Source organism: Daucus carota, chromosome 3 (genome assembly GCF_001625215.2).
Source record: "Daucus carota subsp. sativus chromosome 3, DH1 v3.0, whole genome shotgun sequence".
NCBI lineage: Eukaryota > Viridiplantae > Streptophyta > Magnoliopsida > Apiales > Apiaceae > Daucus > Daucus carota.
In genome coordinates, this window is record NC_030383.2 from 49,071,528 (window position 1) to 49,086,663 (window position 15,136).

Here is a 15,136-nt window from a genome sequence, read left to right on the forward strand (position 1 = left end):
TTCGTCTTATACTTGTTTGCTTTGAAGTGAAATCGATCTCCAAGACAAGTAGTATACTTAGTTTTTCTGTTGAATCCTCGAGTACAAAAAAATCATGTTTTCGCTTTCAAATTCATGACTACGCTATTTCTTTAAGATTAACGAGTTTATTTAACAGAATACCTGGTAAAATGGTAGGTTGATTTTGTCTTGACTCTTCACCAAGAATGTTGATTTAATGGTGTTTGGAATCTTGGGCGGTGAACCTCGCGAGCTTGTGATGAATGTGTGTATTTTATGGCAAGAGGAATGATTGAATTAACCAAAATTCGGTTGATAAATTGTCAGATAATGTACGTAATGAATACTACATTGGAGTGTTTTTTTTTTTTTTACGGTTGAAGTGGTAGATTTTCAATTGGATAGTTCACAATATTCACCGGTCCAATTATATCCATCGGGATTAGTTCTTCGCTTATTCAAATAATTACGATCATTAGACATCTATAATATGACATGAATAATATACATTTATGTATGAATCACTATTTAATTTATAAAAAATATATTTACACCAAATAAAGATAAAAATCATCATCTACTTTTACATAAATGATAAATATGCAAAAAATAATGCTAATCCTAACAAAAATTACAAATATCTTGGAGATTCACACTTTCTCATAAATGTACCCATATATAAACCTAAAGAGAGATACATATATAATTAATTAAACATAAATTACACACTAACAAAATGAATTATGGACTATAAAATAATACTCACGTTAATTTAGGATATGTTATGGTTGGAGCTCATCAACTTTGAAAAAGGGGAGAAATGGAATGAAGGTATAATTTTGAAAAAAGAAGATGAAACTTGAAATGCAGTAGGAATAAGTCTGCTGATCCTTTTGATGGACAATCTGTTTAAAGATACTTACAAAATATATCCGTTTTTATTGGTGAGTGTATTGATATCAAAAGTATCTGATAACATTGAACATTTTAAAATTTTAAGCTTATGGAGCTTTTGACGATGCTATAGAATCTATCATTTTTTCCTAACTTTAGATGAAATGTCAACTGGTTGTCAAAGTATGGTTGTCAAATATATATTTTTGGACGGATGTCCCTGAATCATCTAAAGTTGTCCGTCAAAAGATAAGTGTCCGTCAAGTGTTTTGGTTCCAGCTCAATCCGTCAAAAGATGACTGTCAAAAAAAAGCAGGATGTGTTGTAGTGACAGTGAGAAGGTAAAGCTACAAGTATAAATATAGATGTCTTGATAAAAATTTGTTGAACCGGTAAGATAAATTATCACAAAGTCTGTCGACAGTTCATTCAAATATATTATTCAGAAACGGCCAATTTAAATATGATGGATGGCATTGATTATGGTTGGGGAATTAAAAAAATTTAAAATTCATAAAATTTACGACGGATTATGTTTTTTCCATCATAAAATGTTATGACTGAACATTTGCTCCATCGTAAGATCCCGTAAAACAACATCTGTTGAACTGGTACTTGGAATTTTTTTAAAATTATGGGACGACAGATACTTGATTTCCATCATAAGATTGGCGCCCCGCGAATTCTTCTTGTAGTGTATGTACTAGAAGTGTTTTTTCCTTATCCTTCTCCTTACTGTTGAACCCGGCCCATTTTGTATGGTGACATTTTGTAGTAAATAAAATGAAACCTGCCATCAGTCATGTCCCTAAGGATCGTTTGGTTCACGTCTTTCTAGTATCAGGTATGAGTTTCGTTTATTTCAAACTCATACCTGGTGTTTGGTTAGATTTTCGTTTCCTTCAAACCCATACCTCAAATCTACAAGGTATGAGATTTTCATACCCAAAAGAGGAGGTGGGTATGAAACATAGGTTTGAAGAATCAACTTTGTTTGTCTTATTTTTATTTTTATTTATGTCATTAAATTCAAATTATTAGTACCAAATGAAGTTGATGACTCAAATATATATAAAAAAATTATTTCAAGAATATTTTTAAATTAATTATAATTAATCACTTAAAATATTTAAATTAGATATGCTCATTCCAGTACTTAACTAAACACATGATATTAAAAATAATACATCAACCACATACCACCTTAACCCGATTTCTCATTTCAACCCCATATACTCTCTTCAACCAAACGACCCCTAAGTGCACTTAATGTTCGGGTTTCTTTTCATATAGCTTTACCACTGTCAAATAGTATCTCTATCACTTCTAGAAAATTCAAATCTTATCAAACAATAATCATACATAAAAAATGTTAATCTCACTTTTTTTGCCTTCAAAAAGGAAAATACATCTGGGCAAAGAAGGCTAGAAATCCCAGAAGAAACCGATAACAAAAATATAATATATATGAAGGGAATTGATAAATAAGCTCCAAATTTTACTATTTAAGCTCCATTTCAATTTTTTCCTCTATTCAAATAGCATAATCACCTATAATATGAATGAAACATGTGTAGAAAGCATGAGTAAATGTGGTATAAAATAGGGAATTGGAGTTTAAATAGTAAAATATGGAGCTTATTTATCAATTTCCTATATGAAAACCCAAAATAGAAGAAATTTCTTATACAGCCATAACTTGTAACTTCCTCCATGAGTGCAGTGCACAATCAAGTCCTGGTGTGAACCTGGAATTGACAGGATTAATATTAAACATTATTATATGATTAATCTTGCATAAAATAGTTGATATTGACAAAATCGTGATGGACATATAGTTATTCATTTTACTCATGCATGCAGAACATCTAACATAAAGTTACTAATTGTCATCTAAGTAGTCCATGAAGCATTAATAATGTATCAAAAGATTTAAGGGATGTTATTAGAAGCAGAATTTCAAGATGTACCGGTTAGTATAGACGATATATACTATATAAGTTAATCCAAACATATTATCTAAGTAGTTCATGAAGCATATATTAATAATGTATCAAAGGATTTAAGGGATGTTATTAGAAGCAGAATTTCAAGATGTACCGGTTAGTATAGACGATATATACTATATAAGTTAATCCAAACATATTTGAAATGAGAAAGTTAACATAGTGAACTATGCTTGTATACAAAAATATATGAACATACATTATTTTGGAAGAATATAAATAATGGGTCGTCCCCCAAGAATCAATACTTAAAATATAACCATAGAACCACTAAGTTTTGCGGGAAAACCTTATATTTTTCATAGATTTTGAGAATCTAAATCTAAATACATGGTTTTTTCATCGTTGTGTGAGTTGAAAAGTAATTTCATAATATATATATATATATATATATATATATATATATATATATATATATATATATATATATAAGATATTTTTTTCATATGCAGTTCTTGTGCTGAACCCTGATTAATAGTAGATATAACGATTTTAATAAGATTCTCATAGGTTCTCTCTAGAAGCTGGCCTATAAATAATTCTTAATATGCATATTTATAATAGACGGGAAATTTCCGGGTGAACTGTATATTAAAAGGGATATTTTAATGGGATCTTTTTAAAAATACCCATCTGTAAAATTATTTTTTTAAAAATACTACCATCTTTTTCATTGTTTTTAAAAATACCTTTTCATAAAATTTTTTTTTCAAAAATACGATTTGCAACCTTTGCAACCTCATTTGCAACCTTGGGCGGCGCAGCCGTAAAAGTTGCAAATGAGGTTGCAAAAGTTGCAAATAAAAATAGAAATGAGGTTGCAAAAGTTGCAAATGAGGTTGCAAAAGTTGCAAATAAAAATGGAAAGTTGCAACAGTTGCAACTGCAATTGCAACTAGTTCAACTGAAAACTGTAAGTTGCAAAAGTTGCAAATGAGGTTGCAAAAGTTGCAAATGAGGTTGCAAATGAAGTTGCAACTGCAGTTGCAACTTTTGCAACTGCAGTTGCAACTTCATTTGCAACCTCAGTTGCAACTAAATGCAACTGAAAACTGTAAGTAACAACAGATGTATGGTGTGCCCCTGGCGGGGCCATTAGATTACAATAGAATCAACTGAATGCAACCATATGCAACTGAATACAACCATATGCAACCATATATGCAATTACAAATCCTGATTTCAAGTTCCAATTTTCAAATGTCGTTTTCGACCTCATTTTCGGAATCGATATATATATATATCGATTCCGAAAATGAGGTCGAAAACGACATTTGAAAACTGGAACTTGAAATCAGGAATTTAGTTGCATATGAAGTTGCAAAAGAGGTTGCAACACGGCTGGCGCCGCCTGGAGTTGCAGATGAGGTTGCAAAAGTTGCAAACAGTATTTTTGAAAAAAAGATTTTATGAAAAGGTATTTTTAAAAAGAATTCTGGAAGGTAGTATTTTTGTAAATAATTAAAGAAAAGGTAGGTAGTTTTGTAGATTTCCCTATTTTAATTAGCTTGCATTAATTAAAGAATGAAATAATTAACTAAACACGCCTCCCGTTTTAAGTGGAAAATATAAAATTTTAGTTAAATATTTTAGTTGGATCCAGTCAGATAGAAAATTTAAAAATTTGAGAGGGTTTTTCTTCCCTGACATAAAATAATAACTAAATTATATTCAGATTTGAAGGAAATTTTTATGCATAAAAGATTTATTATTAAAAAAAATTAAGTGATTGTTATTATGTGTTCCGAGCATAACTTAGAAAAATCGAACTTTTAATTAATCATCTCTTGACTCTAGCTCCCTACAAAATTAATAATCACTAATTTGTTATATTAGTATTTTATAGTGTGTACAAAATTGTTCTATAACTCAGTTTTTTTTTTTATTTTTTCCAAAAATAAATCATAATCTGATTTTTATGTATAAAAAGAGTTCAAGAAATAATTACAATTGATCATTTATTAGTTTTCCATAAAAAACTTATAATTTGATTTATAGTTTATTAAAGAGTTCGAGATACAATTAAATCTTAAAAAAAATACTCAAAAATATCTAATCACTACTACAAATTTTCATAGAGGATCGGAGAGGAGTAAGGTTAATTCTCATTCAAACTGACCAAATAATTTAGGTTGTGTTTAGTGTACCGAATAATTGTCTAACAAATTCTATATATTTTTAATTTCTGTTTCTTTCCATTTTGGTAACGCTTGCGTGCCTGTATATATGTTTCATCAGGTAGTAGTAGTATAAATGTATAATACCTTGTAAGCCGTCAACATGAGCATAATACTGATTCCGGAGTTAAACGGAAAGGGCGCCAGATTCGCTAGTTCCTGAAGTGCTTTTAAGCTAAGTCTCCCCACAGCTTTCCAAAACGGATTCGTCTCGTAATTAAAATAATCATCTCTCTGATTCGCTCCCATTTTCTGCACCACGCACGTAATATGACATGCATAAACACTTCTGTTGTAGGTATTAACGTATGCCCAGCGAGCCCTATTCCCGGCACGTCCGCACATATTGCATGTCAGCCCCATGCCTCTCAAGTCGCAGTAAAGGCTGTGACTCATCCCATTGTACACATTCATGTGCACATTGGAAGAGACCAGCTGCTTCACGGATTGTGGAGCCGAGTCGAGCGGGTTATTTGAGTCTGAGATGGGTTGTACAAATATATCAAAACATGTGCGGCAAATTTTATACTCGTGACCCGCTGTTCTGTAGCACTGGCCGTGGATTGCGTACTCGCATATGTCGCAGTTTGAGTTCCCTGCACCAGCTTGGAGATGGAGATTAAGTGAGTCTCTGCGTCCATAAGCATTAACAAACTGCAACGCCATGGAATGTAACAGGGCTGGCGATATTAGACCCGACCCGATTCAGTCTGGACCCCTGCATGCATTAATTGGATTTGATTAAACAAGTCAAGATGTGTTATAAATTCAAAGTAGCGTGCCCAACTAGTTAAAAACCAAGTCAGTTAAAGAGAGACTCTGGGACTATAATATCACAAATCAAACACAGGACTGCTTCAAAGCTTACCAGCTACGGATGACACCGGCTAAATTATTATCTGCAAAAAAGGGAAAAAGAATTAATAATTGTAAAGAGAGATTATTATCTGTAAAGTACGTTTGGAGATGATATTCATCGACTAGATGAACTAACTTGACTGTGAAGAGAAACACATACCACAAACCTAGACCAGCCAGATCTGGATCGATATACAAACAGCAAAGAATAAAGGGATCTATATATAGAGTTTATGGCCGCGTTTGGTGTTGTTTTTGTAAATGAAACTACTAGGTTTTTACTTAACACTGTATACCAAAAAAATTTAGTATAGCGATACGTTTAGTACAACGATATGTTTGGTACCAGGTTTCTAGTATCCTAGACGGTTGACATTGTGCAATTTACTATACTAATCAAATTAAATAACTGTTGTGTATACTTTTGTTCATCCTCAGTGTGGAAAAGTTTGTATTTTGAATAACAAAGAATTCAAAGTACGCGTATCAGACTAAATTTGATGGTAACAGGAAAATAACCCTAGTTTTTATATTTTAAATCAAATTTAAAAATTCTTTATAACTTAAATATTATCAGGATTCTTATAATGCTTAAATATTTAAAAATGAATGAATGCATGGACAAATTAATTTTGAATTGATAATAGAAATCAAGAATAGATATACAACTAAATAACTAATTGCCTCTGCAGTTTTCAAGCGAAACCTCCTTGCTCATGTCAAAACGTTTTAGGAACTTTTCGTAGGTTTTTAACTGTATAAATTATACAAGCTAGAATGGAAAGTTCCATGTATCTATGTCTGCATAGATTAATTTAGATGAAATTGTGGTACTCCTGATAGTTTTAATTATTTAAATTTTTGCAGATTCACCTGACCTCTCTCACACTCTTTCTTCTCTGTACGATATTTTTTGTAATAATTTCATTTTTATCCACTTGGAATGTTTCCGAACATCTGGGTGTATATTTCCGAGAAGTGCGTCTTATCTTTCTCACTTTCAACAAAAATTCTTTGCTTGTCATATACTTTTACTAAAAATGTATATCTGTACATACTTTAGGCTTTAGCTGCTTGATTAAAAATTGAAATAATGCAAATTTTTAAGTATTTTGGATGACGGTGGATAGGTCATTTTCGTTTAATCTTTCTAGTGTTGAACAAAACTGAAAAATCTTCCAAAATGAGATTGTAAGACTTTCTTGAGAAATTGTATATTCACCATGACAGATGGTGTGGCCAAAAGAGACGTGTTACAGATATATTAAGAATTATACAATAATATACGGTTAATTATATATAAAATTTAATAATCACAATATAGTGTCTTGCTATCTATTTTAAGCAATTATTATCATACCTTTTGTAAATGTTACTTTAAAAATGATACTAATAAAATAGTAAGTTCAAGTATTAGGTTTGGAAAAAAATCACAATTTATGATTTATATATTATATTATGATCAAAATATACACTACAAGAAAAACCGGGTATTTTTGACCGGTTATTTTTGACCGCCTTATTTTTGACCGAACGCAGTCACATTTAAGGTCAAACTCGCATGTCACCAAGTCAAGGTTAAAATTGACCGATTAATTTTGACTGCTCACAATTTTGACCGAAAACGGTCAAAATTAGTTTTTGGTCAAATTTATCCGGTCAATTTTAAATGGCGGGCCCCGCAAAAAAAGGAGGGAAATTTCCCGCCAAAGCATGTTTCGATGACGTCATTAAATTTGACCGATCGCGGTCAAATTTGTGTGCGGTCAAAATTATTTTCTAGGCGGGAATTTTCCCGCACAAAATTTCAAAAAAAGTTAAATATATATTTGACTGGAGTCGGTCAAAAATATAAATTTGACCGGGTTCGGTCAATTTTACCGTTCCCATATTTGTTTCCCTTTTCTCATTTCCCTTTTTTTTTCTCGTCTATTTACCCTTTTTCACCATTTCTTTTCTATTTTTCTCATCAAATCGTTGAGATCATCAAGTAAGTATCACATTCTAGTTTTATTCTATTTTTTTTTCTTTGAAAATATAAATTCAATACCTAATTATGATAATTATATTGGTTAAATTTTGTTTCCTAAATTTGTTAAATTAGTGTAGAGTATTGTTTGTGAAATTGGTATAAATGTTTGATGTTACTCATGTATGATGAAGTTAGTATAGATTTGTGTATTAGTATAAATTTTAGGTATGAGTTGATTAGAATTTTGTGATTTTATTTTATTTGCATTTATATTGAATTTTGTATATATTTTGTAGACGAACATTAACTTAAATCCATGAGATAATAGCAAACAAACAGATATTGTGGAAGTCTATATTTTTCTTTATACAAAGTAAATCATATAAAAATTAAAAACAACAAACATGTGCGGACAAAACAAATATTATAAAAGAATAACCAACAAACAAATATCACTAAAAGTTTCGGCATTGCCATTTTCATCCATCAATATCATTTCAAGACTATATTCTTCTCCCTTGTTTGGATTTGTCGACTCTCACATCCGACAAACTCTTACTCTCATAAGTCAATAATCTATGTCGATATTCAAAGTATCTAGCATAGTATAACTCATTTACAAGGGTTAATTTGAGAAAAGACCGACTTATCAAAAATATTTTCTGTTTTTGATATACATTTTTAACAAAAATATGGTCAACTTCTTGGAAGAGAAGTAAGCCATTTTTGATAACAAAATAATCGAAAAGAAGTTTCAAATTCTGATTTAATATTTATTAAAGTAGGTAGTTTTTAAATATATTGCAAAAGGTAGTTTTGAAACTTTCTTCCAATATATCTGAAATTAAAAAAAGTAATTTTTATTTTTGATATTTTTAAAATTAAAATCATAATTTAATTTTTATAATACCTACTTTTAGGTCATTTAGGTATAGTTTCTCTTGGTTTTCATTTATGTTTTTATTTTGATGTTATTGTCTATATATATTATTATATTTTGCTCACATAAAAACTTAACAAAAATGATAATATAATAATTGACAAATTAAAGTAATATTTTTTTGTCACATAATTAAAGTAGTATTTAATTTAGTTAGAAGTAAATATTTCTCACACGTATATTATTTATAATTTAAATTAGAAAAACTAAAACTAAATAAATAAATTAATATTCTTAAAGACAGCGGGATTAGATTAGACAGGCCAATGTTAAGAGGATAGAACTCCCCAAATTGAAATTTCCTATCTACAGACATTCCAGATAAACTCGCGATCCCTCACCTCTCCTCGCAGTAGCGACCCCCATTTCCACATCTAACCTCACACTTCCGACCTCACAATATGATATCTCAGACAAACATCTCTCTCACCTCACTATGGCGACCTCCATTTCCACATCTCACCTCACAACATAATATCTCAAATTAGGGTTTGGTATGCTCGATTTGGGATTTTGCTCGGTTGTCAACATCACAACTCCATCACAACATATGGCATCAGCAATTAGGGTTTTGATGTTCTCAATTTAGAGATTTAGGGCACTTCTCAACATCACTTCTCGATTGAGATTTTGATTCTCAGTTCAACTTCTCTGTTCTTCACTTCTTAATCAGGGCATCTCAACATATAGGGCATCTCATAGGTTGATGACTACCTCAACTTCTCCTCCTACCCAAAGCGTAGGTCCCACCGAAGGTCTGCAAGCGATTCGAGCGCATTTCTTGAGCAGGTGAGTGTGGACCACGAAGAAGAATGCAAAATGAGACCCTTGGCACCAGGCTCCAGGTGAGCAGCTCAACTTAGTTTCTTATTGTTTGAGTATATTAGTCTAGGCATAATTTCTTTATTATTTCAGAATATTGGATTTAGGTATATTAGTCTGGGCCTTTTCATTGATGTTGCAGCACTAGTATTGCATATATATACATTAATAATTTTTCTTGCATTTTGCGTTACATATGATGGTGGTATTAATTTTTGATGTCGCTGCTCACACTTGCCTAAGTTGAGTTCCATATGCTCAGATTAGATGGTCATGGTATGCTTGATGTTGTCTAGACATACCTTTCAAGGCTTAAGTGAAGAATTTGCGAGTTATGTATGTTTTTTCACCTTCCTGCTTTTGGAATTTTAATTTGAAAAAGCAAAATTTTCATCTAAACAAGAGCTTCATTTCTGACGCAATTTTAAGAAATGTTTCCGATTATATTAATACACTCATATTTATACATTAGATAGGAATCCAGAACGTTGGCTGACCACTTAGTACGATCGGTATGCTTCCTTAGGGATTAGTCAAGGTTACATCTATATGTATTAAAGAACTTAATGCGAAAGTGAACCACGACAAAAGCTCTGTCTGTGGCTATTTGAAATTAATATAAATTATTGTTAATCTATTAAAATTAAACATTGCAGGCACTTAATTTGCAAGCTGGTTTGGATATTTTATTTCCCTTCTAACTTGAGTCATAATGGTCACATTATAAAATGGTAGGTCTGTGAGGATATACTGGAGTTCCTTTACTTCATAGAATGAAGATGAAATCAATCATTAACAAAGAAGGGCCAAATAGGCATGCCTTGAAGAGAGGAACTCCTATAATGGGTGGACTGTTATTTGTACCAATTGGCGTGATCGTTGCAGAAGTCATAGTTGGTTTCTCTTCTATTGAAGTATCTGTTGTGGCTGTCGCAACTCTGTCATTTGCGGCAATTGGGCTACTTGATGACTCGTTAAGTCTTATCAACAAGCATAATGGTGGTTTATCTTCCTGGACAAGAATTGTCTTGGAGGTAAGTGCTATTTCTTGTTTGTAATTAAGTTTTGTTATTCCCAGAAGTATTATTACAAAGCATTAAAAGTTCTTAACGTGTGCAATCCGACTGATTCATAACCATCATAAAATTAGTACATTGGTAAAATTTTGGACATTGCCGAGTTCTATAGTGAATCTGTTTGATAGGATTTTTGTAGAGGGGAAACAAACTAACCTATCTAGGGAGAGTTGCTGGACTGGCTTGATGAGAGCCTGACACTTGGCTCTTCTTCCAGCAATAAAAGAAAAACTGAGAAAGAAATGTGAATGTCTGATACTTGCAAGGATTTGGATATAAAAAGGAAAAGTTGTTAGCGATTATGTATTGGATCTCATATTATAATTTCAAGGTATTGCCTTCTAAATTACATTATATTTATGGTATGCATGATATCCTGTTACTGTTTTGCATTATTCTCAATTAAGTGTTCAATTTAGTGACAGGTTGTCTAAACATACCTGTCAAGGCTTAAGTGAAGAACTCGAGAGTTATGAAGTCTGACCATGTCCAGACCTGCATTAGGTGAGAGACATAATATTTACGAGTAAGAAGTTCTATTTTATGTAGCCCTCTATGATTTATATTTGAGTGATTTGAATGCCAAATCCTGATTTTTTAGAATACTACTCTAGTGGTCTTTGCTGTTTGAAGAAATTTGCACAGAATTAGCATTTACGTATCTATATCCATTTGTCTGGTACCACAAAAATTTGAGGTTAAGTATTGCTTATTGGATTCTTCTACGTGCTGTCTACGTGCTGTCTACATGCTGCACACCTGCAAATCTATTATTTTCTTTTCTGCATTCTTATTTTTCCATAATTTATTCAATTGCAGGGTGCTAGTATTGAAAAAGCTCCAATGGATCGCGACTTCTCAGGAAATCATGATGATGAAGACGTAGATGAAGAAGCAGATCAATTTCCCTTGTAATTGATGCAAGGTTTCTAACTGCTGTAGTAATTGATTTTGCAGCGTAAAACTTATCCTATCAGTTATGAATGGTACCAGTTGTGAATGGTGTATGATGAAGTTTGTTTACAGTGTCTTTCGAATTTGAGTTTACATTAAATTGCAAAGTTCAGTATAGTTAGTTTGGGTTGTTGTGATTGGATTGGGTTATTTTGATTTGGTTACAGGTGGGATAGTAGTATATAAGCTAGGTCATGGCGTTTTTTTTGGGTAATATTATTGATAAATTTGGCTGTTTTCGGTCAAATTTATAAATTTGACCACCCAACATCAGTCAAATTTATAAATTTGACTACAACTTTCTAGTCAAAAATATAAAATTGACCAACTGAAATAAGTGGTCAAATTTATAAATATGACCAGATATAAGTGGTCAAAAAAATAAATTTGACCGAGTTGGTTAAATTAATTTAAAAATAGGCGGGAAATTTGAATTTTCGTGAAAATTCGAAGTTCGAAAACACTAGTCAAAATTGACCGCAAACGGTCGAAATTGGCGGTCAATTTTAAACGGTCAAAACTAATCGGTCAATTTTATCCGGTCAAAATTAACTATTTTTGACCGAAAATGACTAAAATCCACTAAGCTATGACTGACCGTCAATTCCGGTCAAAATTAGCTAAATTTGACCGAACCCGGTCAAATTTAACTAAAATTGACCGGAAATGGCGGTCAATTTTACCCGTTTTTCTAGTAGTGATAGTAAGTTCGAAAAAATGACACAATTTTTCACCTGCGTGGTAAATATGGTCAAGTGTCGTAAGTTTTATATGGTGGGACCCACAATTTCACTAAAATAATAGCTAACCTTACGACACAATAAATCGGTTGTATGTTTCACATTTATGACAGAACTTTCCGTCATAAAGTAATTACCAACGAAGTCTATTATGAACGTCTGCCGCAAATTTCGGAGAAAACTTAAACTTACAACATATATTTCCGTCGTAAGTTTAAATTTATCTTTTACTCAAAATTTTGGAAGTTTTTCTAATTTTAAAAATATTATAATAAAGAACTTACGACGTTCTAAGATCCTAAGATCCTGTTTGTTGTTGTGCTTGTAGTCAATTTTTTCTAACTTGAGTTGTTTAAGAGCACCTTTGCAAACGAGACTAACAACTCAATTCATATATAGTATAGTTAATTATCAACCATTTTAAAGTAAAATTATATATGTTTGAATAAGGAGATCTCTTAAATAAGATATTGCAGGTTATGGTAATAATACAAACTTTATCAAGGACGAACGATGTGATTTCATACCTACTTTTATAATTTAACGAAGTTTCAACACAGAATAAAGGATATCTATGTATTGGCAAAAGCTTGATAGTTATTATAGAGCAGGCCACTCAAATTGAAAGGATTCATTAATTAGTGGAACGTTTATTGCTTGTATGAAAAAAATATACCGTTTTTGCAAATTTTTGATATTATCATACACAAAATTTTATATTGAGGATTTCTTTAATAAATTTATTAAAGTAATACAAGATTTTTTAATACTTATATATGTTCAAATAGATTTAAAAATAAAATATCAAAATAGATTTTAGATAATAATACTTAAACATGTTTAGATAGAATTAGACCTGATAAAATATATTTTGAAATGGAAAGGCTTTTTAGCACATCCACCGACAATCCGTCAAACCATTATTTAATATCTATATTCATTTAGAAATAGGCCTAATGTAAAAAAATTCTTATTATTTTTAGTACAATTAGAAATAAGTATTTATATTATATATACAAATTTTTGACATAATTAAATTTAGGAAAATATAAATTTCTAGAATATTTTTAAGTAGTAAACTAGATTTTTAAAATAGAGAATACAATATATAGTAAGTTATTAATTAATCATAAATGTTAAAAATATTATTATATTATAAAAGATACATTAATATTTTCCAATTAACATTTTTTCCTAATGTATATATACATAATATAGTGAGTGTCTGAGTAAGAAATCGGCGATTTTCTTTGTTAAAAAGATGACGTCCTCTTATCTTTGTTTTGAGACGTCTACCCAAATTTTTATGAACTTTTATATGACAAGTTTAGAAGTGTTTGGCCGAATTTAAAAACCCGACTTCTGAAAATCAAGAAATATTTTTATACATTATTAATTTATAAATCTTAATTTACTTTTAATTTGGATACCCTTAGTAAGTGTATTGCTATTTATCTTTCGAATTATTTTATCTATTGAACATTCACAACTTAGATGTGGGTGAGACACAGCTTCACTAGAAGTGGGGAAAGGACTATTCTCCGCTGAGTTAATATGTATATTAGTGTTAGAATTTGTGTGTTGGAGAATGAGGTCATAAAACCTGATTCATTTCTAATATATTTTTTATGCATATATATTTTACTAGCAAGTAATATATTAATATTTGTTATGATGCAGCACAAATAGAGATTCATGTTATATGTTTTATTTTCTCCTAATATGCCGTCCATGACATATTCTTATATTCATGTCATACATAAAAATCATGTTTAACACTAATAGGAGTCTTATAAGCACTATTCTTATAATTTCCACACAGACACTTAATAAGCCCATCATTTGTTTTATGAAGATTGTGAAAGGCAAAAATAATGAATCATCAACATCATTTTTATATTTGTTAGTTAAATATTTTGATTCATTAAATCGATTAAGACTAGTCCAATTACGATTAGATGCCCCCTACAGTAAATACATACATCGAGTTTATTTATATGCATTTCAACAAAAACACAATAATAAAAATGTGCTACAACTATGTACAAATTTATCACAACTATAGAAACATTAAAAATTTATAAATATATATATGAAACAAAATGCTACTATCACAATAATTAATAAATATATATAGATTATTAATTACAAAAAAAAATACTTATTTGATGTTTTATGAAGACTCCATTTGAAATTCAGAAACTTTGGGAGTAAAGAAAAAGATATTAATCGGGGTAGGAGGTGAAAGATATTAATTGAGGAAACAGTTACCGGAAAGGAAAGAAGGTGTGAGCATCTATTTCTATGCGGCAAATATCTCCCACATAAATATTCTCGACCGAAATCATGGGAAGAAAAAACTGGAGGGAAGAAATTCGAGTAGCCAAAACAGTCAGTCCAAATTTAATTTATTTTCAACCGGCTAAATTCAAACGTCTTTATTTTCGATTCAATATATTGACTTCTAATTAATATTTTTGTAGGGCTAATTTTGATTGCTTGTATTTTTGATTAAAATAACTTTCATTTGATATTCTGCGATCGAAAATAGATTTGTTTTGTAATATATAATTGAAAAGTTAGCTTAAATTTAAAATAAAGTCATATAAATATGCGGAAAGAAGAAGTCCAAGAACTCGTATATATTCGTTAATGTTGAACAAACAGGTTATCAATTTATTGATTTTTTTATACCAC

The 15,136-nt window shown here is 30.7% G+C and overlaps 2 long non-coding RNA genes across 2 annotated transcripts; one reads left to right on the forward strand and one right to left on the reverse strand.

Moving 5' to 3' along the window:
- Positions 1-2,218: 2,218 nt before the first annotated feature.
- LOC108213919 (uncharacterized) lies at positions 2,219-6,228 on the reverse strand. The gene is made up of 4 exons (XR_010290513.1): positions 6,096-6,228; positions 5,946-5,976; positions 5,165-5,795; positions 2,219-2,642 (listed from the first exon to the last, which is right to left on the reverse strand). It is a non-coding gene; the product is annotated as an uncharacterized LOC108213919 (long non-coding RNA).
- Positions 6,229-9,178: 2,950 nt separating this feature from the next.
- On the forward strand, positions 9,179-11,918 carry LOC135151666 (uncharacterized). The gene is made up of 3 exons (XR_010290515.1): positions 9,179-9,692; positions 10,405-11,249; positions 11,565-11,918. It is a non-coding gene; the product is annotated as an uncharacterized LOC135151666 (long non-coding RNA).
- Positions 11,919-15,136: the final 3,218 nt, after the last annotated feature.